Here is a 25,332-nt window from a genome sequence, read left to right on the forward strand (position 1 = left end):
GGATTGATTCAATGAACACAGAAGTACTTTCAAAATCCGGGCTTGTGAAATCAGATTAAGTTTCTTAAAATATTTATATATAATAAAACATGATATTATTAAGCTAACTAACCATAGGAACGCTACCACCTTTCCAGGCTTCTCATCATTGAAAATGCAAGTTTTACTTGGAGAATTTCATTCACTCAAAGGGAGTGAATGATTGTAGAACTTTTATATTAGCACCAGTACATAAAATCTGTATATCCACACTTTTGCTTTCTGACTCTTCTGAGCTGTTCTTTTACTCAGTAAGGCTCAAAGAATCATCTCGAATGCCTTCTTTTATCCAGCTCTTGTTGTCAGCCAGCGGGCAAGTACTTTCTCTCAAGCCAACTCTAGAGATATTTCTCTTGTCTATCATTTTTCTCTCTTGATGAAGTCCCATTTTACATCCTACAACTTCTTCAAGGAAAGTGTTTGGATTCCTCTTTGTTATAAGACTAACATATACTTTCTTGAGATAAATTCAAATCAAATAAGTATTCAATATAAAAACTGAACAGTTCATTGCCACATTGATCACTTATGTTATTTCTTTATTTGGGTTATGACTATGTAATATGTTTTAGTTATTTTTATCCATTAATATTCTATGCCCATTATCCGTATCAATGAAACAATATTTTCTAGTATGTATAGAACAGCCATTATGAACCAGCAGGGGTTTAAGTGGTTTACATCAATTTTCTCATGCGATTTCTGTACATATTACATTTGTTATCACATTCATTCTGTTATCTACCTAATAAGTGGTTGAATCAGAGTTTTGATGTCACCTGTTTTAACACCTTATCTTCAAATTCCTCCATTCTATATTAGAAGTGTTATTTGTTATTTATTAAATAAAACTAAGATAATATAGGATTTCTGCAAATTCCTTTTTAAACTTAATATATTATAGATGCTTATTGTTTCAGTGAAGTTCCTCATGCTTATAAATGTTCAAGAGTTGTTTGACTACAATGATGAGTAACCACTTATTTACATTAACCCCTACCAGGAGGCATTTAAGTGACATTCTTATTTTCAAAGAAATATTTTACTAAATCTTTGGATGAAATTCCTCAGAATTGAAATGTAGGGGTTCTTAAGTCATTTGTGACCTCTAAGATTCTGTCCTTTCTGGTCTTTTCTCACTCCTTCCAGATTTCTTGTAAAAGAGTATGGGCTGATGGTGCCAGACTCTGGAGTCCCCTTGACTTACTGAATAAAACACAAATGCTATACTTTCTCTGGCTTTCAAATTTTCATATTCTTTCAATCCAAGCATGTCTCGCTCAGGTCACTTTTACTCATTCAGAGCTGAGGTATTAACTGTCTCAATAATGCCTTAGCCTGATACTCTCTCTTCATATTTCAAGTATGATTTTTTTTCCTGTTTCAAAAATCTAGCTCAATTATTCCTGCTTTCACACATTCTTTTCAGCTAGCAGGTCTATCTTCACAGTTCCAATTTCTCAAAGCGCTTGCTCCACATCTCTGTTTGCACAGCTATCATGTCGCATTTTGCATTTGAGGTGATCTGCAATGCATGCTTGATTATCCTTTGAAAAATTATAGAAATAAAAATAAAGACATGGCTTGTGGGTAAGCTCCATGTCTAGTACATTGTGTGCCCCCCCCCCGGCTTCACTTATTGGCTTGTTAATTAAGTAGTAGTGTCATAAATGAATTTACATTTAAAGATGAAGATCACTTTACTGTTTCCTTCAGTTGCTTTTGATTATACATAGGAGACTAATCATGTACACTTATACAACATGCCTTGAGCTAATTCTTTGTAAAATAAGCATCTATCCACCTGCTTTAAAGGTGGGTTTACAGCTGCTTTGTTGATGGTCTACTCAATGCTCCAAATGTGTAAAAGAGTTGGCTGTCTCAAACATGCCTTCCATGCAGGATTATATAGCGAATGGCACTGCCCTCTGCACTACAGCCATGACTACAGTGTCCTCCAGGAAATTAGGCACTGGCTATTATGCCCTCTGCAATACAGCCATGACTACTGTCTCCTCCAGGAAATTAGGCACTGGCTACCATGCTCTCTATGCTACAGCCATGACTACTGTTTCTTCATGAAGATTAAGCAGGAATGAACCCTCCTTATATGGACAAGAAATCTTGATGCTGTTCAGTAAATGATGATTTTTTTTTTTAATTAAAAAGGAGGTAAGCCAACCAGATTCTTTTCTAGAATTCAGCATTAGTAAACTACAAGGCAGAGAAAGAATATGGAATACAAAGATATGCTAAGCTAGTACCAAGGACCAAAGATTTAAGAACACATAGAACGAACACAATGGAGTCATATGTTTGGAACACAGTTCCCCTTCTTATCCTAGCAGACCAATATTGACTATAAAATAAAATGATTTTAATTTTTTGTGGAAAACAAGTTTATAATTCTCAATTTTGAGATAATGGTTAATTTTAGGTGGAAAAATTCTATTTGCTCCTGGTTGTGCCAAATCTGTACAGGGGCCATTTTGAAACATAACCAGAAACATTAAAAAATAGCTCAGAAAAATCACTCTGTCTAATAGAGCTTTTCAGATTTTCAATGGATAGTGCAGGAATCAGACCTCAGAAAGAACACAGGAAAAATACTAGGAAAGGACAGCAGATATTTTGGAAGCAGACTAATTGCCCAGTGAGGTGCAGCCCAGAGTATACAGGCCAGCTTCCTACCAATTTCCACCATGGGAAAATTGTTTTCCACACCTACTGGGCTTATGCCAAAGAGAACATGAAAATTAAATGAAGGAATGCATAGTTTTAAGTGTGCTTGGCAAGAGGAATGAAAAAAGCGTTGAGGGAAACCTCAGCTTTTCTTTCTGCTTGCAATATGTTGCAATGGATTGTGGTCTGTGTTAAAACTTTTTTTTTTTTTCATCTGTCATAAACTTGGATTGAAATATACACATTTGTTCATGCACACACACACACACACACACACACACACACACACACACACAAGCACACACATTTCTACTAAGAACACTAGTAGACTGACTCACGCTGTTTCATTTTTTTGGGTACTAAATAAAGAAGCCTACACTCTATGAGGTTCTTTTACAGCAGACACATGTCATCAACTATAATGACCTCTCTTATTGCAATGTATTTTTCCTCCATACCAGTGGTTTTTGTTTCCCATGAATACACCTCTCTCTTCTTGCCTAAAAGATGAGTCGGTTATCTTTGCTCTTCACTAAGGAGACTCATGACCCCACCTCATCTTTTGTATTCAGACAGGTCTCCTAGGAGATTCTGGGAAAGGTATTTTCATTTGTGAAATCAGAATAAAACAATGTCTTTAACATACTCACAGATTTGACTGGTAAATTAGGAAGGCATATTTTATCAGTGACAAGTTAAACATTATACGTGAAACTGTTAATAATAAAAATGAGACGTTATAGAACTAGGCAGTGCAAGGAACCTCTGTTGGAAGGAGGCTACTGTAAGACTTTCAGTATGATAGCTCTGTGCTGTTTTATTTAGGTTTAAGTGTTAATCTGTTTTTCAATGGTGTGATGAAATATCTAACACAAACAACTTAAAGGGAAGAAAGGCTAATTTTGGCTTGTGTTTTCATATAGTTCAATGCATCATCACTTGATGCCATCAGTGTGTATCTGGAATAGGCAGAACATCAAGGTGTGAGTACAGTGGAGCAGAGTTGCTGATCTTAGGTCAGGAATCAGAGAGACCAGAGGACTGAGGGGTCAAGGTAAGACTTCAGGGACTTGCTTCCCACAACAAGGTTCTACCCCATCATAGTCCATTCAACTGTAGGTTTATCAGTTGATTAACCCATTGATAAAATCCAGTTCTCTCAATTATCTCTCAAAGCTCATCATCTGGAAACCTAGCTGTATTAGTTAAAGTTTTCTAGAGGAACTGAACCAAGATAATGAGTATATATGATGAAAGTTGATTAATTGGACTTGATTATATAATATGAGCCAGGTAGTCCAACAACAGCCAGTCATTTGCTAGAGAGGCTGAGAACTTGGTAGCTTCTCAGCCCATGAAACTGTATGCCTCAGTTGTCAGTAGGCTGTGGAAGTCCCAGCAAACTGCTGGTCTTCCATCACTTTAAAAGGCTAAGAAGATTTGCTCTGCCATCAGCAATGGATGATGACCTCAGTAGTGGGGTAGACAAACTCACCATCAAGAACTAAAGGCAGGCATGCTATCACTAATTAGTAATACTTTTCCATTTTTTTTTTATTTCAGAGTTTCAACTATTTCATATTAGAAACGTTCACTCTGTGGAGTCTATGCAAATCTTTCAAAATTTCCAAAATATCCCGAATCTGAAAGCTTTCTGCTCCAGGCACTTTGTTGCATAAGGGACACTCAATATGATTTACTAATGCTTGATTTGAATTTAGCACTAGAAAAAGCTCATAATTTTGGCTGAAGAATTGAGCATAAATTTGGGTATTCAGATTGTCTTATTAGGTGACCAGGTACACATTATTACAAGTTGTTTATGAATTCCTAAACTTCAAAAGCCTGAACTGTCTTAGCAATCTCTTCTGGCTGGGATGATTTATATATCCTGCTCATTGATATTTGATCAACACAATCTATCCTTTTCTACACTTATTAATTAATACATTCATAGGTGTTAGACAAGGGAGATTTTTATGTCATTTGCATTCACAAAGGTGATAAAGACTTAGGTCAAATTCACCTTCACTGTAATTTGCTGAAACACTTGTTCAAGGACATGAGGAGTCCCCTGGCAAAGCTCTTAACCTTGCTGTGTCCAAGTCTCCTCAGCTGCGAAATGGAAATACTCAAATCTGTCTAGACACTCTTGTGAGGATGTGTGAAATAATGGATGTGGACCCACAAGTTGTGACAGATATTTCTAAATCTTCACAGAGGGCTGCTGCCGCCCTCACTCTCTGGCTATGGTCATTTCTTTCTCTTATCCCATCTTTGTGTCTTGTCTTCCTGTATCTTATATCCTTTTCCACACAAAAACATCAATTTTAGGGGATGTCCACTTAAATCTCTTTATCTTCCCATCTTCTGCACAGACATGTGCCAGGCTACATAAACAGAAAACAGTGTTTCTCCTCTGTCTCTCCTTTCTTCCCTCCCTCCTCCCTTCCCCCTCTCATTTTTCCTGTTCTTTTCACATTTATTACAGGCTTCAGAGTCAGACACAAGACAGGGAAGATGGTAATTAAAAAGAACAGAGTCTAATACTTAATAAATTGAATTTTTACTCAGTAGAGAAAAACAATGACATCATGAGGTTTGCAGGCAAATGGATGGATCTAGAAAATATCATTTTGAGTGAGGTAACCCAGACTCAGAAGGACAAACACGGTATGTACTCACTCATAGGAGGATACTAGATGTAAAACAAAGATGACTAGACTGCTACACAACTCCAGGGAGGCTACCTAGAAAACAGGACCCTAGGAAAGACCCAAGGATCACCCAATGACAGAGAAATGGATGAGATCTACATGAACAACCTGGATGACAGTGGGAGTAATGAAGGGCAAGATTTGAGGGAAAGAAAGCTTAGGGGAGCAGGAGATCCCAGCTGGATCAAGAACAGAAAGGGAGAACAAGGAATAACAGACCATGATAAATGAAGACCACATGAGAACAGGAATAGGCAGAGTGCTAGAGAGGTCCCCAAAATTCCACAATGATACATCCTCTGTAGACTGCTGGCAATGGTCGAGAGAAAGCCTGATCTGACCTAGTCTGGTGATCAGATGGCTAAACACCCTAACTGTCGTGCTAGAACTCTCATCCAATAACTGATGGAAGTGGGTGCAGAGATCCTCAGCCAGGTCCCAGGTGGAGCTCCAGGTGTCCAACTGTCGAGAAATAGGAGGGTCTGCAAGAGCATGAATTGTTGAATCCAAGACTGCAAAAAGCACAGGGACAAATAGCCAAAAGAATGGAAGCACATGAATTATGAACCAAAGGCTGTGGAGCCCCCAGCTGGATCAGGCCCTCTGGATAAGTGAGACAATTGAATAGCTTGATCTGCTTGGGAGGCACCCAGTCTGTGGGACCAGGACCTGTCCTTAGTGCATGAGCTGGTTGTTTGAAACCTTGGGCTTACACAGGGACACTTTGCTCAGCCTGGAAGGAGGGGACAGGACCTGCCTGGACTGAATCCACCAGGTTTAAATGAATCCCCAGGGGTGCCTTGATCCTGGAGGACATGGGAATGGAGGGGAGGGGCTGGGGGGAAGGTGGGAATGGGGGCGGGAGGGGGGAGGACAGGGGAACCAATGGCTGATGTATAAAATTTAAAACACATAACAATAAAGAAAAAAATGAACAAGAAAAAAAATTAGTTTAAAATAGTTTTAGGAGTCGGGGGAGATGGATCAGTAATTAAAGCATTTGGCACACAAGCATGTGAACTGGAAATTAAGATCCCCAGAACCCAAGTACATGCTGGATAGCCAAAACAGCTGGCTGTAATTCCAGTCTCAGAAGATAGAGACAATACCAGAGCAGATGAGCCATGTCTGTGAGCTCTCGGTTTGACTGGGAGATTCTGTCTCACTGAATGATATGGAAGGTCAACTGAGGATGATCCCTGACACCAACCTCAGACCGCCATGTGCACACAGACATTTGCATGGGTACTACCAAGTGCCTACATTCAAACATCCATAAACATATACACATAAAACATATCACACATATACATGAAAATTAAAAAAAAAAAACAGTTTTGTATTTATAGACAAGCTGCAAAGATAGTTCTGAGTTCTCATATGCCCCTCCTTCAATTTGCCCTAATATCAGCATCTTGTGTTAACTATGAAAACGTAAGTAGTCATTAGTGACACAATAATGCTGTTCATTGGATCCCACTTTGTCCGCATTTCTATGCTTCCCCCACTACTTTTCACTTTTGTCTTCTAGGCTCATTTCCAAGAGCCCGTGTATATTTGATTGTCATATCACACTCTCTTCTGGTCTGTGACAGTTTCTCAGCCACTGTTATTAAGCTTTAAGAATGACTGCCACAATGTACTGTAGAACCTTCTTCAATCTTCTCCTGATGTTTCTCATTAAACTGGGTGATGAGACTTCAGGAAAGGTACAGAGGCAAAGTGCCTTTCTTGTTGTATGCCCGCAGAGTCCACATTTTGAGTGTGTGAATAGGACTCCTTGACTTGCCCTTTTCACTGTAGTGTATGAGTATGTGAGTGCGTATTTGTGTGTGTGTGTGTGTGTGTGTGTGTGTGTGTGTGTGTGTGTGTGTGTGTGTGTGACAATCATGTGCCATGGTGTGCCTGTGGAGGTCAAAGACAACTTGTGGGAGTCAATTCTCTCCTACAATGGGGGTACTGGGAATTGAACTCCGGTTATCACTCTTGATAGCAAGTTCCATTATGGCTGAGCATTTCACCTACTCCTTATTGACATCTTATTGGTCATGCTACCTTTAACCATGTGGCCCCAAAAATATGCACAATAATTTCTTACTCTTCTCAGAACTCTTACTATACTGTGTTCTCACAAAGCTTATTGCTAAGATTCCCCTCTTGGTGTCTATGAATACCTTACTTGATGTTTTCCATGTGTTTAATTAAAGTAGAATAGACTCTATGCTGGATTCTATACTTGATGCTATAGTCTTGGCAACACCCACTATTTATTTTATTATTCATTTATTCCATATTTGATCATTAGGAACTTTTTACAGGTGGTCTTTTGTGTTCATTTGATGGCTATATCCTTTTGTTTACTGACTAGTCTCTTTATACGTTCTGATTGCTTCAGGCTTTTCTTTTTGTTTTTCTGTTCTAGTCTGATGTCTTTTTGTATGTGCAGCTCAGGGTTCCTTTCCCTGGGGAAGAATATTAGAAGCCAAAATTTAGTTTCTCAGCACACTTTTTGCCATTGGGTGTCACAGTCCAGAACTTTTAGAGACTTCAATCTAACATTAGGTGGTGGTCTCTGCCCTGGAAGCTCTATAGTTAGTTCTTTTCTAGAACATTCCTGGGGGGTTCACAGATATTCCTGCTCTAGCTTTATCCATGTGGTTATTAAATTGGCACTGGGAGGTAATGACAGTTTTAAGATATGGCATGATAGCAAAAGTCAAGGTTTAGCCATTATTTCTTGCATAGCTATTCAGGAGATATAATGGAGCAGCACCAAGACTAGAGATGAGAACAATGCTTGGGAAAGAATGAGCAGGAAGAGCCATTCTGAAAATCAAATAGAAGTCAATGGCGATAAGAAACATCCACTAGAAGTTTTGAAGATGTAGGTGTTCATGCCACAGTCAGTGACTTTGAACATCCAGTTCTACTGTTACTACAGGACATAATTCTGAAGAACTGATTTCTGTTTGGACACTTGGGCTTTAGGAGATTCACAGAGTGGTCACTGCAGGCTGCAGCTCCCTGGCTTAAATCTCAAGAGTGCATACTATTTCCCCTCAGGAGTACAGTATGTCATTCGCTAACATCACTGCAGATCCAGGGAGAAGTTTGGACTAGGCACCTAGTGATGATTTGAAGTTACTCTCACAGTACTCATTTTTAATTTGTAATAGTTTTATCAGTTGGTAATATCAAATGTTAAAGGCCTGCATGCATTTGTGAGGCAAAGTGTTATTTAAAAGATGCAGCGGAGATAGTCCAAAGCAGTTCACGTGAAAATTCTGATGAACATGGTGGGCTTTTCTACTTCTGTGGAGAGTACATGTTTGATCTTCTAGGATTTCCTTTGCTACCCCGAAAGCGGTCTAGAAAGCATCAGGAACCTAAGTACTTGGGAAATGGTTAAGGTATGCAGTCTACTCAACAGGAAATTACATTTGAAAAGAGACTCCAACCACCAACAAACACATTAAAGTCTGAGATTAAGTGGTCTAGAATGGTCTGCTAATGGAGTGGCTCCACATAGCAATCATATGTAGAACTCTAAGAAATACTACTGTTTGGGTTCATCATCAGAAATTATAATTTAATTCATACTAACGAGACTAGAACAGTGTGTGTGTGTGTGTGTGTGTGTGTGTGTGTGTGTGTGTGTGCATGCGTGTGTTCTCGCACGTGGTCAAACACACATGTGTGTCTGTGGGTGTATATGAGTGTTCATGTATATGGTGTGAAGTTAACTGTGAATGTCTTCTCTGATTGCTCTCTATTCTATTTACTGAGCCAGGCTCTCTCACCAAACATGGAGCTTACAGATCACAGTCTAGCCAGACAATTTGCCCCAGGAATCCCTTGTCTTTGCCTCCCAAGTGCCAAGACTTCAGGCAGTTGCCACACTTTCCCAACCATTAAAAGCGTCTGAGGATCTGAAATACAGTCTTCACTTGCAGGGCAAGCACTGAGAAATTTTCATTGCTCACATTTAAGTTTATACTTCCCAATGTGCAATAAATATGAGAATTACTGATTCAAAGCACCCATACTTTTTTAATTTAATTTTTAAAATTCATTTTAAATACCAACTACAGATCCCACTCTCATCCTTCCTCCTGCTCCCCATACAAGTTTCTCCCAACCACAGTCATCCTGCATCCCCTCCCTGGCAGTGAGATCGGGATCTATACCTGGTTCATGAGCTGGCTTGCTGGAGCACGTTACCTATGGTCAGAAAGCCTTGTTCACCCTTAATGCAGTGGGGAAGGGCTTGGTCCTCTTTCAACTGAATATACCAGGCTTTGCTAACTCCCCATGGGAGGCCAAAGCACACATTCTTAACCCTTGCTGGACAATGAAATTGCTTGAGCTGTTTACATCCATTATCTACCAATGCTGTCACTATAAATAAAGCGTTTAGAGGACGAGAAACTAGAATGAGGAAGAGTTAAATGTGATTACAATATTTTATAGGCATGCATTTAAATATTGCAATAAGACTCATTGCTTTACACAGTTAACATATGACAATAAAATGTTTACAAACATCTTGTTATTTGGGGGAAGATATCTAGCAATTCTTCATCTTTTTTTTTTTGTAGTTTCTTACATAACAGCAATTTTCTGGCGGCATTTGATAACCTTTCCCTTTAGGCCCCAGGAGGCCACACCTGGAAGCCATTTCTGGAAAGTGGAATAGAAGTCTTGAAGACATTAAGGGACCTGCCAGGGTGAACGTGACTAAAGAGGAGGATGTGTAGATTGCTGCTCTAACTAAAAGCTGCTGTTCACTTCCCATTTTCAAGATGAATCACACAATAATGTACAGGGCTGAGTATTATCATTCCTCATAGAAGGCTTTTATTACTTGTTTGAATCTACCATATAGCCTGAATCCTGTGACATTTGCAAATTTCAAAAACACCAAATTATCAATACATTTCAGGTTGTGTGTTGGAAGCCAGGCATTAATCACTGGATTGTATAACTCTGTCATCTCCACACATACACATTTTGAGAACCCTGTAGGAGTATTCTTTCCCTACTTCAGAGCACTACCAATGCATCTCTAGGAGCTTGGCTTCTTTGTCGCCTGAAGTCACTTGGAGACTAAACAGTCTTTTCTCCGGTCTCTGCAATCAGCCTGTATTCTCCGTATAAACACCAGCCTCAGCTTTTATTTTTAGAGTCTTCTAATCCACTCTGATAAATGTTCTCCTTCTAAGGGCTTGTCAGGAGCAAGGGTGATTGATAAACTGTACCAACAGAAAGAGAAAAATGTTCTTTCTAGTATCTGCCATTGTAACAGATTACATAAATAATGTTCTAAGGCTAATCAGCACTAAATGGATTTTGTATTTGAAGTATTCTCTGCAGTCTTCCAGGTATGAATCACCTTTCTTTTTCAAAATCACCATGAGAGCCACCTTGACTTGTAAAGTCTGGCAAATAAACAGGGGAAACCAAATAGTGGCGGGTCTGTGCACATGCTTTATCAAGGCATTGTATTGTCGGCAATCACATAAATCATCACTTCATATAAAAAGGCCTGACAGAGAAAAGTAAAAGGTTCATCCTTGGTCATCAGCACAGCTGCATGGGGATATGTTGCATTCTCAACATCAGACAGCAGAGGCTTCATCTCTTCACTTCTTCCTCCTCTAAATTTCAGGACAGAATTCTTTGAAACAGTGTTTTCTGACATATGTCACCAGAGTGATTTCCTGTGGTACAAGAATGAATATTTTGAGCTGACTTTTGTAACATTTGTGTAGCTTTGTGATATAGCTCACTCCTTAATTTGCTTATGTCAAAAGATTCAAAGGGAGATGGGGGGAGGAGAAGGGAGATGGGGAGAATAGGAAGCACCTACTGTTAGTGAAGAACAAATCCAGTGCTAACACAGTGGCATCTGGGATCCTGCCACATGCAGAGATGTATGGATGTGGTTGTGTACACCCACAGGCACAAGCTTGGCACCTTCTGATATGTCTTCTGGGGGGTTCCCCATTTTGGGCACAGAGCTCCAGCTCATCTTCTCTTGCCCTGTGTGCTTCCTCTTCTTAAAAAAGAAAAACAAACTCAGAGAGGTGAATGGAGAAACAGGCAACAGCAAAGAAAGGCTTGGAGATGGGAAACTTAACAATAAGTCTATACCACATGGTTCTGAAAATCATTGGAAATCCGTGGCTTTGTGGCTTTGTGTGCTAAAGCTATGTAATACAGCAGCCACGGTTATATTTGAAAAAGCCCTACTTTGGGGATTATTGAATAAAGATGAAGTCCCCAGGTGTGTCTTTATTTGCTCTCGACCTGGGACTAGTTAATTCCGTTCTGAGCCCTACTTTCCTTGTTGGTAAGACATGTCAGTGGGGTTTTAAAAACATGGCTCATGGCTATTTTGTCAAGGAGTGAGTTAAACATGATCATCAGTTTATGCTTCACATAATTTTTAAAGTTGCCTGTAATGACAACAAGTGAAATTGGCTCTCTTCTTATAATAATGCTATAAATTCCTGCTTTTTGAATAATTTAAGTTAAAATGACTCTATAGAAGGCCAAATAATCAACAACTTTTGTATCATGAATTGATGCTTTGGATGTTTTCAAAGCACTTATTCCATGCCAGGCCCAGTTCTTTATAAGTTACAGACATTAATTCTTTTGATCTTTAAAATTTGTAAAAAACAAAACAAAACAAAAAACAAAAAACTTGTTTTTGTATTTGCTACATATTGGCATTGAAACCTTAAGAGTTAAGAATCTCGTAAATAATCAAAGCAGAAGGCAAATAACAGAGAGGATGCCTTTAATTTTACTTCAAATCATGACATTTGTTTCTTACCTAAAACTTTGCCTATTAATAAGAAGGCTGCCAAAACTGGTATCATAAGTAGCTAAAAGAATGTATTTGTGACCTGTATCACAAGCAGCAGTGGCTTCCTACTGTCCGGCTTACACCATGCCACTCTCTTGGTTAGATTGCCTTCTCCTTTCTAGTCAATGAGGACCAGATTCAGCCAATACAACTCAAGACTACTCACATAAGTTTAGATTTCGGATCAATAACTGTTTTGATTTTTAAGTCTAAATGTATTCCAGGGAATATTAAAAAATCTATTTATACTAGAATCACTCACTAAACATTTGAAATTCAAATTTAGCTGGGCCTCCTGTGTTTTCTGGCAACTCTCTCAATTGACTTTGGAATCACATCCAAGCTCTTCAGCCCCTTTGGAGTTTGTCCTGTGCTTGTTTCTCCAGCCCCCTCAGACCATTGCCCACATAGGCTCCATGTTCTAACCTGGCTGGGATGTTTCAGTGTCCCTGGATGTACAGGATCTCTCACTTACTGATCTTTCTCTGCTCTGTTTTCTGTTCTTCCCATCTTTTACCGGTACTGTTAAATCAGGTTAGCTGTCACTCCAACAGAGGACGGCTTCAAGACCACTCCATCTGGCTCTCTCAGCCTTTGTATTACACTGGGTAGACACTGTGTATTTGTTCATTGGGCTATGTGGTAGAATTTAAACCAGTCTTTGTTAGATTAACTGACCTCAGCAGTGTAATTATGGAGAAAGTTAGGCTCTTTCCCAATGTAGTGTTGATTTAGGTAATAATGAGCTAATAAAATACAGATATAATGGTAGGTGGTTCAAGGCAGGATTTTATATATTTTCATCATGTCACACACATTTTGAAAGTAAATATACTTGACATTATTACGAACTTTTTTTTTTTTTTGAGCTAAGGATTGAACCCAGGGCCTTGTGCTTGCTAGGCAAGCACTCTACCACTGAGCTAAATCCCTAACCCTACATTATTAAAGATAAAGCTTTACCTATTTTTCAGATAGGATACACATGATTTCATTCTTTCAGAAGCAGTTTCTATATGGTTTAACCAATGATAAATAAAGCTTTGTTTTATTTATTCTATATCATTGTAACCTCATAGCTTATTTATAAGGTTTTCTTTTTACATAATTCCCACATCAAAATATACTTTACTCAGTTAATTGTCTAATTCTTCTTGTCATCCTCTCCCGAGTCTGAATATATGGAACATTAAAAATCACCGCTAAAGAACCACACTGTACAGTGGCCATTGCTGGGCTATTCTAGGTGGCTCTTTTCCAGACTTGGACTAGGTAATCATAAGTATGGTCATTTTTCGCCAAAGACATTTCAATAGTAACTTGAAATTGCTCATGTATCTCTGGCATCAGCATATGACTCAGTGAATACAAACTTGTAAAAATTGTTTTGCTTTATCAAGGTCAAGTTTCATTCAAACGAACAAGCAGTTTTTGTGGTGAATCCTCCAATGGCACCTTGGTAGCAAATGCTGCCAAAATCTTTCTGGAGAGTAATGCTACTCTCACTAGAGTATGGGATTTTCAGTGAAAGAAGATTCTAAAGACTTTCTGGTTTTGTTCCAAAATCTCTCTTACCTTATTACAAACCAGGTGATCCTCCCTACTTCTGGAGGAATGCTACATTAGTTTCTAAATCATTTTTCTAAGTCCAGCCCCAGCTAACTTCATTAGGACATGTTTCGTGTGTGTGTGTGTGTGTGTGTGTGTGTGTGTGTGTGTGTGTGTGTGTGTATGTGTGTGTGTGTGTGTGTGTGAGGCTCAAAACAACCAGAGATAGCTGGACATTAGGGAACCCACTGCCTTTGTTTGACAATAATTACCATGTATAAATGATGTATAAATACTAGTTAATTTAGGTAAATAGATCTCTTCAGTTCTAATTGTTAGCTCAGGTTAGATCAAATGAATTTGACGAGGAGTTTGAAGAGCTGAGGATGAGAGTGTACACAGTTTCCCTCTATCTCCTTATATTTCAACTTGTAATGTACAAGTGGCATGGCAGTCTTCATATATTTTTCTTGTGGCCTTAAGAACTTACTGTAAATATGTCATATCCCACTCCTGGGATACATGTGCCTACTATGTTTATAATAATTAGCTTCCATTAATGAAAAATTCAAAATATCATAGATATCTAAAAATAGAAGAAGTAAAACACATGAATTTTCAGAAGTCCCTGTCTTCCCCTGGCAACTTAGAAGCTTGAATAAATAAATATCTTGAGGCATACTCCAAGCCTGCTTGTAGCATACTGAATGAAAAGTTCTGAACTATGTCTTTTTTGTGTGTGTTCAATGGGATATTCTAGCTGGCAAAATGATTATATATCTCTAAATATATTCATAATAGCAATTATCCATAGTAAATTTTATATGGACAAGGATTTATACAATTTGTATATATGTACAAAACCAAAGGAGCTGCATGGAAGAATAGTAATGAGTTCTTTTTTAATTAAGTGATGGGATTTTACATGTACACAAGTTGTATTTATCTGTGTTATTAAGTATTGCCTATTATAGTTGTAATTTTTTCTGTACATAGGAGAAGAGTCTCATCTGCCAGTGTTGGTCTAGACATTGACTCCTCTACTCTTTTTCTCCTCATTGAACAATAGACTTCAGTATTTTGGAGATCTTCATTTTAATGGGGTTGAAGTTGAATAATCACAGTGCAGGAATGAACTATGCATAGGTGTTTTCTTAGTGACATTAACCTCCATGGCTGGGCTGTAGAAAATGTGAAGAATAGGTATAGCACACTACGGGTACAGATGTAGGCTCCTCTGGGCAGCTGTGGAACTGGTGCTGACTCTGAAATGGATCATAAAGGCTTAAGAGTAATAGAAAAGACTGACTGTAAACTGCCTGTGAAAAACTGTAAGCTGCGGGTGGATTCATAACTAGCATATTTATTTGCACAGCCTTATTTTGCATTAGAAATATCTGATATTATAGTGTTGATAAAATATTTACAGACCTTCAAATTTTCTTTTGGAAGGATGAGATGGAAAGTGAATGAACAATGTAAAGTCTTCATTAGGCTTTGTCCTGTTCCAGGTTTCTGTGAATATGTTTGGGTTGGCTTTATAGCTGCTTTGCATTTTTTTCTACATGATAAATGGAATCAACTCATTAATTAATAGTTCTCCATTCAGTGGAAAGAAGATACCAAAGGATTTTTGAGAGATAGCATAGCTAGGATTGAATTTCACAGCTGGTATAAACAGTGCATTTGTCTCCTCCATAGTTATTTTCCTATTCATCCTAAACCTCATTCGAACAGATAATAAACCACTTCATGAGCAGATGTGCCACGCATTCATCTAGCACTATGATGGTAATGAGGTGAATGTGATCTGGAGTGTATATGGAAAATGAACTAAGCCAGACTGGTGTGAATAATACAGACTAGAAATACTGGGACCCATACTAAAAGCCAATCATAAAGTACTCAACAATGCTGTCTTTGATGAAGTCTGGTGGTATACCAAAACACCTATGTTTTAGGTGCTGGATTCCACATGCAACCAGTGGTTCTTACAAATGTAAACATCCTAAGTTGTTTAGGGCATAAAGGATAAATTTCCTGCAGGTGGAAGCAGCATCTGACATTGCAGAATGCTTCAGAGAACTTAAGATGAACTGAAAAAAAATGAGTAATTTAACATTTTTAATTTTAAAAAAATGGAGACCAATTTCACCAAAACTTGAAAATCAAATCATGGGTAATTATTAACATGGGACCTTCTGCACATATGATCTTTATTTATACATAAGGTATAGCTGTTCTTGACATGGAACTATGCACACTCCTGCATATTAAAGGCAAATAATGTTGTTCCATGAACTAAACCAGAACTATACTATGTGGTTTTGGTGACTTTGTCATTTTATACCATATTTGGTACATAATGATAAAAACAAAACAGTGACTCTGAGCATGGGGGTTTGTCTCATATATTCCACACCCAATGATTTGTCACACTGGCTTTTCTTCCTGCTTTTGTGTCTTTGTTTGGAAACATGGACAAAAACATCAGTTCCCCTTATGGATCTACTGACTTGAAACACTGTCTATGGTTTATAGGCCGCAGTTCACTGATGTCTCTTTGCTGCAGGAGGGAACATCTAAGTGATTCTATCCTACTCCAGAAGTGGAAAGCCAGCATATGGTGCAGAGCAAATCCAGCTTTTGGACTTTTGGATATGCACTACTCAATAGTTCAATTAACAAACCCTGTGAAGAACAGGTAATAATTATTTCTTAAAAGTAAAAATCATTGTAAATCAGCTTGTCTATCGAAGCAGAAGTGAAAATGTCACAGTAATGGACCCATGTTGTACTCAAAGTTTTAACTGGATTCACTGTGTTTAAGGTGTCTCCACTAATAGCTCTGAGGAGTGTTTGAGGTGATTATCTATAACACAAAGCATGACTTTAATTTTTGAACTGCAGAAAGTGGTTAATGTTCAAGTATTACTGTTAAAGGATATTGAGCTGCTTGTATGTATAACCAATTTGTTCTACTCATGAGGTCCCTGTTTCTTGGAGTGACCATGTCACACACACACAGGCATTTATCCTGGAGTAACAAGTCTAGTTTTCCAGACCTCTCAAATCTCTCTAAATGTGTCATTTTCATGAAGGTCATGGTTACCACCCTCTCTCCTCCTGCCTTCTTTTGGTTACCTTAACATTCAATATGCAAAACTCATCTCAGAATTCCTCTACAAGTCTTCACTCTTTCAGCCTTTTCTCTCATGAAAATTATCTGTATCCTGATGTCACCTGATGCTATGGAGACACTTGTCACACTGAATTACAGTTCAGCATCTACTTGTTTGTCTCTTGTGGCTTACGCTGCTGGAACATTTGAAAGGTGGACCCTGAGTCTTATTGGTCTTTGTATCTGAAAATCCCAGGAATGTTCTTGCTGCCTGCAGGGTGAACCTTGTGTTCCTTGTAGGAAAAATGAGTTAACATGGGTTGAAATGTGGTAGAGGCTTTGATCATCATCAAGAATGAAGTAAACCTCATGGGTAAACTAAAGCCTTTCAGAATCTCCTTCAACCCCTCTTTCTCTCATTCTGAGGCATTTGACAATTACTTTCCAGCCTGATAAGATAAATGTCTAGACATATTTAACCCCCTCTTACTCATTTTACTAGTCTTGATCATTATTTTAGGATATCCTAGTTAATTTCCCTTATCATCATTGCCTAAATTTTCATGACCCTGAAGCAGATGTGGTCTTTGACATATTTTGTAGAAATTAGACAATCTGTGGTCTTCAAAGGCATGAAAATCATTGTCTTCACTGGAAATAGGCACGGCAGAAAATGACTCTAGCTGGTTTCTATGAATGTAAAAAAGGAGACAATACTCTGAAAAGATTAAATTCAAAGATGCTGTTCTCTTGATTTTAATAAATTAATTAACTAATTAATTTTAAAGGGCTACTTTTCTTGATATGAGTGAGTAGTAGTTGCTTGTATCCTTTTGTGAGGAGCGTGAAAAGACACAGATAGGATAGGACATTTCCCAATTTGTGAATAAGTTCCTTTGTGACTTCAATCTTGTGATTTACATGGATTTTAGTGAATACTAAATCATAAGTTTTTCAATTTGGTTTTAACACTAATTTCTCTGCTTACTACTTCTTTTTCCCCCAAGGGAAAAAAAGTAGCATGAATACAAAACATGGAGTTCTAGGAGAGATGGACCAGGAAAGTTACAAAGACCACCAGTGCTTCCTAACTTAATTGTATTTACACAGCCAGGAGAACCAGAAATACTGTCAGCTTGGGTGGGTGTCTACTGAAGGCAGAGTTGATATTCTTCCCTTAGTCTTGAGAAATGTTTAAGATGTTTAAGATGAAGTTGGTCCCTCATTTCTCCTGAGAGAATGTTTCAAGTATTGAGAATAAAGTATGTTCTGTTGCTATTTGATGGATGGATCTGCATGTGTTTGGTAGATCCATTTGGTACACAGTCCAGTAGAGGCCCAATGTTTCTTCATTGATTTTCCTGATGTCAATTTGCTTACATTTCTCTTGCATCTTTAGCATCTCTATTTACTGCCTGATGTTTGAGTTCTTCAAAAACCAGTTTGGATATCACTTAGAGTGGATAAGTTTTGATGCTCTGGCTCAAATCCTTGTGTTTGTAAACATATGTTTTATCTCATTGACAAGACTTGATTTCATTCAAAAACTGGTTGTTGACTATCGATTTGTTATATTTTGGATATTGATGTATTTATTGTAAAAATGAAGGCTCTATTTCCTTTCATCTTCATTCAATTAGCCCACTGTCCTTTGTAGTTGGTTTCTTTTAATCTTTGAGAGCCCACCACCCAGCTCCCAAATAAATACATGGAGACTTATTCTTGCTTATAAATGCCCTGCTGTAGCTTGGCTTGTTTTGAACTAGCTTTTCTAACTTAAATTAACCTGTTTCTCCTCTTCTATCTTTTGACTCTGGGAGCTTTCCCTTTTTTTATTCTATATATCTTTCTTCTTTTCTTACTCCTTGTCTGGTAGTGTGACTGGGTGGTTGGCTCCCGGTGTTCTCCTCTTCTCCTTTTCTAGATCCTCCTCTTCTCTTTTTACTCTCTGCCTGCATGCCCCCCCATTTCTCTCTCCTGCCTAGCTATTGGCCCTTTAGCTCTTTATAAGGCCAATCAGTTGTTTTAGACAGGTAAAGTATCACAGCTTTATGGAGTTAAAAGAGTGCAACATAAAAGACTATAACATATATTTGCATTATTAAACAAATAACCCACAGCATAAATGAATATAGCACATCTTAAAATAATAGTGTTCAATAGTCCTCTACAGTTATCTTGGTGTAGGTACTAATTGGCTAGTGTCAAGAGTTACTAACAGAAATGGCATGGACACTCAGTTACTTCTATCTAACTACTATGCAGTCAACATTGCTATCATGCCAAAGTAGGACTCAAACTTTCCTTTGCTCACTTGGCCATCCTGTGTGCAAAGTAACAGCCTTAAAGCAATGTGATGGGTACTTGGATGTTGTAAAGCTTTTGTACAACCAATGCTTTTCAAAAATTACTAGTTTTACTTCTTCAGCTTCACTGGAATATAGTTGAGAAAAGTTGTATATATTTAAGGTGAACAATTAATATATTAAAATACATAGTCACTGTGAAATAATTACCACAATAAACTGGAAGTATATATCTATCACCTCAGACAGTCATTCCTCCTCCCTCAATCTGTCCTCCATCCTTCCTTTTTCTATCCTTCCAGGTGAAGCATATAAAGTTAATATTTAATATCTGATCTCTTGATAAATTTCAAGTATTATACTGGATAATATATCATTATCAATTATGGTCACCATGGTATACTTTGAGCCTCCAGAACTAATTTATCTTATTCCTGAAAACGTATACCTTTGACTGTCTTCTCATTTTCCCTAGACTCTGACCCTGGCAAATACTCATTTACTCTCTGCTTCTGTATTAGATTTTTTTTACATTAGATATCTAAGAGAGACCTGTGTATAATTTGTTTTTCTGTACCAGAGTGTTTTTTTCCCCTTTAATTTAGCACAATTCACCTCCCTGTTTGTCCATAGTGTTGTAATGACAAGATTTTATTTGTCTTTAAGGGGCTGAATAACATCCTACTATGTGCATGTATATGTATGTGGATTATATTTTCATTATCAATGGGCTGATGACCGGCTCTTTTTTTTCTCCACAATCTTACCAGTTCTTATTAATGTTTGTCTTTATGGTGGCAGCAATCCTAATCTATGTCATATGAAATACTGTGGTTTTTATTTGTCATTCTCTGACTCATGGTGATGTTGAGGGCTTTTTCATGTACTTGGTATAGACTTGTATGTTTCCTTTTGGGGAATGACACTTTATAGTTTTCCACTCACTTTTTTAATTGGCTAATTTCTGCCTGTTCTTAGGAAAGTATTAATTTTGGTTTCATGCATATTTCCAATTTTAGCTCTTTACCAAATTCAGGGTTTGCAAACATTTCCTGCCACCTCACAGGTTGTCTTTCCACTCTGATATTGATTTTGTGGTGTAGAAGCTCCTTAGTAGAAGTCATGATGACTTGTTTATGTTCTTTAGTTGTATTTGACTCTTGTGTCATGTCCAGATACCATAGCCCAGGATAAAGCCAGAATGTTTTCACTACACTTTTCTTCAGTAATTTTATGGCTTCACTTTATCAGATTAGGGTTTTTTATTGTGTGTTTATTTTTACATTAGTTTATGTTATGTTTCTAGATCTGCTGCGGTGTGGTGCCACAGTATATATGTGGAATTCTCAGGATAACATGAAGGAATCCATTCTTTCTTTTATCCATATGCATCCAGGGATGGGAATCAGGCCACCAGACTTAGCAACAAGCATATTTGCTCATTGAGCTAGCTTGCCAGTTCTGGGTAAGGTTTTTAACTCATCTTGTGTTGGTTTTGTTTGTAAAGTGGATTTATTTCTCTGGAGGTGGACTGTTAGTTTCCTTAGCATCATTTGTCGCTTAGACTGTTCTGTACTGTGATGTGTTCTGGGTCTCCTTACGTGCACAGATTTATTTCTAGAACTTCTATTCTATCCCACAGCTACTGGTGTCTGTTTTTATGCATTATCATGCAGTTTTAATATAGCTTTCTACTATTGTTTCAAATTAAAAAATGTGCTTTTAGCTACTTTAGATCTTTTGTGAAGTTTAACAACATTAATAAGGTCACTGAATGAGTAATCAATTCCCAGTAAATAAAATCTAAGGACTAGATGGCTTCATGGATAAATCCACTAAACTTTCCAAAAAGGATTCATATCAATTCGTTTTTTTTCTTTAATTTATAATTGTGTGTGCATATATATGTATGTGTGCTGTTACACATATATGTACAGGAATATTTGCATATATGTGGTCATGAATATACAGGCCAAAGAACAACTTCAGCTGTCATTTTTCAAGTATAAGACACTTTACTTTTTTGAGATATAATATATCATTACTCCATGACTCACCGAGTAGGTTGGACTGACTTGTCTGTGAACTCCAGGGATCTACATTTCTTCATTTCCACAGTGCAGAAATTACAAGGTCACAGCACCATGTCCAACTTTCTTTTCTCCCTTCCTTCCTTCCTTCCTTCCTTCCTTCCTTCCTTCCTTCCTTTCTTTCTTCCTTTCTTTCTTTCTTTTTTTCTTCCAGTAGGTTCTGGGGGATCAAACTGAATCATCTCAGCCTTCAAACGATTTTAAATTTTCTCAGAAAGTAGAAGAAACAATCCCCAACTAATTTTATAAGGAAAGCCTCACTCTAAATCCAAAGCCAGATGAAGACAGTACAAGAAAAAGAAACCATAAAGCAATACTCTACGAGCATAATTGCAGTGTTCTATGATAAAATACTATTAAACAAACCCATTGTCCCATTAAAGCAGGCCCATGGCCATGTGGACTTGTCCCTGGAATACAAGGTTTACTTGACATATGCAATCCAGTCCTACAAGACACCATATTAGCACCAGATAATAGAGGCAATACATACAGTTATCTCAACAAATAAAAATGAATTTGGGCCAATTCAACATCCACTCTCAAGAAAATTTTATGAAACAGTGTGTGTAGAAAATGGTTTTCTCCATATGATAAAGACCATAGCTGTTCAGTGGAGACAGTTCAAACCATCTCCTCTTGGATCCTGGGTAAGACAAGGAGGGCAGTCTTGCTACTTCCATTTATCATATGCTCTTAAGTCTTAGGCAGAGCAAGTAGGCAAGAAAAAGAAGAAATAATACCAAAACAGGAAAAAGAAGAAAATAAGAAATCTTAGCTCTGCTTGCTGATTATATGTTCTTACATGTAGAAATCTTCCTAGCCAGGAAATGATGGCTCATGTCTTTAATCCCAGCACTCAGGAGGCAGAGGCAGGCAGTTCTGAGTTTGAGGCTAGCCTGGTCTATAGAGTGAATTCTGGGATAGCCAGGGCTATACAGAGAAACTCTGTCAAAACAAGAGAGAGAGAGAGAGAGAGAGAGAGAGAGAGAGAGAGAGAGAGAGAAGAAACAATCCCATTTGCAAAAGCTACTGAACACAATACTTAGAAATTAATGAAAAATGTAAAAGTTTGCACCATACAAAGTATAATAAAAGCATTGATGAAAGAAACTAAAAATGTACAGTTAAGGAGAAAGTGATCCTGTGTTTGTAGATGGGAAGACAATGCTATTAAATGCTTGTGTTGCCCAATGAAAGTCACATATTCGATGCAATTTTTGTTTAGAGACAGGGTCCCAATTCAAACCCTCGCAACACTGTGGCGATTAGGCCAGACTTGAACTCACAGAGATTTGCACACTTCTGCCTGAATGTTGACATTAAAGATAGGCACCACAGCACCCAGTGTCAGCAAAATTCTTATAAAAATGCCAACACTAGTTTTTACAGAAGTAGAGATATAATGATATTAAAATCTGGATGGAACCGCAATGCTTTTAATATTGAACAGACTTGGTTCACTCCAGTTTTATGGAAAAAGCTTTTCAGTGTGACAATTAATATTCCTGGTCTTTTAATTAACTTTTTAGCAATATAATTTTAGGGGTCAATTTTGACATTATTTATATATTTTATCAAGTTTTGATCCTACATTTTCAATATACTTTTATTTTCTTTGGTTGTAAGTATATGATCCTTTTAAAGAAATATAGCTTCTCTGGTCATTTTAGATATCTATATTATTGAGTTAGAGTGTACATACTATGCATACACTAACATGATCAACAGCACATGTTTAATTGAGTTTTAATAATCTAGTACAGTAATGCAATTATTACAATACAAATATGAAATAATTGCATCACCTCCTAGAATCCCCCTGTGTACCTTAGAAGTCCATCTATTATCTCTCCTGCACCCCAGGACATCCCATAACAACTGATATTTTTTGTCACTGGAGTGTGGCCTTTTCTGTCCTCTGTCAGCAGAATCATGTAGGTTATAATAGTGGGGTTATCTAACTTAGCACAAAGAACTGCATGTCCCAGCATCAACTATCTTCCTATTTTATGATAGTGTTCAGTAGCATCCCACAGTGATCTGTTTGTTCTTATACCATTCCGTGCCCACTTGGAGAGTTCTTGATTATAAGCCCCTTTCAGTAAAGCATCCCTGAATAGTTCATCTTGCTTTGTTCAGTCATATATTGTCATTTATCATAAGCAAATGTCTTATAGTGGGATTGCTGGATCATAGTTATCATTATATATACATATGCATACACACACACACACATATATATATATATATGATTATATAGATTGGTTTTTTGAAACAGGGTTTCTCTGTGTAGCCTTGGCTATCCTGGAACTTGTTCTGTAGACCAGGCTGGCCTCGAACTCAGAGATCTGCTTCTGTTCCCCGAATGCTGGAATTAAAGGTGTGTGCCACCACTGCCCAGACATAGTTTATTTTTATAAGATACTGCCAAGATATTCTGCAAAGACACTGTATTTTTTTGTTGTTGTTGTTTCACTACAAGAATTCAAAAGTCCCTACTCCACATACCTTTACACTCAGGGTCCCATTAACCTGATGGTGTATGGGAGTCCCTGTTACCATCTCAACATCTGAAATTCTGTCTCCTCTCTCTTCCTGTCCATGTCATCTTCCTTGTTCTTACTCAATGAGACCAATGCCTAATCAATTTCATTGTTCTTTTCTGCCTTAAGGGTTTTATCAATGATTTTCCTGAGATAAAATTTATAATTTTTCTGTTTATCCTGTCATTTCTTCTGCTAAATAAAAAATAGCTTGCCTATTTTTCTCTTCAACTTCTCAAAGTAGAAACTCAGGTTGTTGATTTGGTTGGTGCTTTTTAAAAGATATAGCATTTGATGATAATCATTCCCTGTTAAACACTGTCAGCTACGTTGCATAAGTTTTAGGATGTTGTCATCTCATTTTTATCCGGTTCAACACATGTTATTATTATGGTTACTTCATTGGTCTGTGAGTAATTTAGAAATAGATCTTAATAATTACTAACATTTTTATGGTTCCCTAAAAAATGGGTAATGTTTGATTGGATAGGTTTGAAAAGCCTTTCTGAATATAATTTGTGGTATGAAGCATAATTTAATTAAATGTTAAGCCATAGTCCTGATCACATATATTGGCATAAGGTTTAACAGTCAGCCTGTTGAAAGTATTGTATAGACATGTCTTTAGTTAGAGCTAGAAGTGCCAGAATGCCATGTCCTACTTGACGACTGGTTACTGGTTCTTAGGAATTGTTGTGTCTATTAAATATATTCATTCTATGAGATTTCAAAGTTTTTTTTACACAGTTTGGTTGAAATGTGCCTAGATTAGTGCTAGGAAAACTGCAGAGAGTAGGTGTGGGTTAGGAGCCAAGACAGCTCCATGCTGTTTGGGTAAACACTGAGTCTCCAGGAGATGATGAGTTCTCTGCTCGGGGATGAGCATTTTTGGAACCAGCTTCCTCCTTATTCTGCTTTTTAATTCTACCTTCTTTTCAGTGAAAGGCAACAGTGAGTTATTTGTTATAGTTTTACAAAATGTAAATATCTCAGAAATCACTATTCCCTGAAAATATACTTACACTGTAAAAGCCATACGTCCTGGCTGTGAGTTACATCACATAAGCAGAACACTTTTGCCTACTGTGAGTAAGGAATTCTATTTTAATTGTGGTTCTTATCAGGTTTTCTTTTTGGTTTTCATTGTATAAGTATAATTTTCTTTAGAATTTAAAAAAGAAAAGCTATCACTTTGATTAAAATGAAAGTTCAAATAGTATGAAACTTTTAGCCTCCATGAAACTATGTTAAAGCAATTAATAAATCCTAACACTGAAGTGTTTAACGTTTTATCTCTCTGTGGTCAGTAACAGTATCAATACTCCCTCTGTCATTTCTGCTTTTTATAATTTGTGTCTTCTGTCTTTATTTCTTCTTCCTAAGTCTAGCTAATTGTCAGCCTTATTAAT

The sequence above is a fragment of the Onychomys torridus genome, chromosome 13 (genome assembly GCF_903995425.1).
Source record: "Onychomys torridus chromosome 13, mOncTor1.1, whole genome shotgun sequence".
NCBI classification, from domain to species: domain Eukaryota; kingdom Metazoa; phylum Chordata; class Mammalia; order Rodentia; family Cricetidae; genus Onychomys; species Onychomys torridus.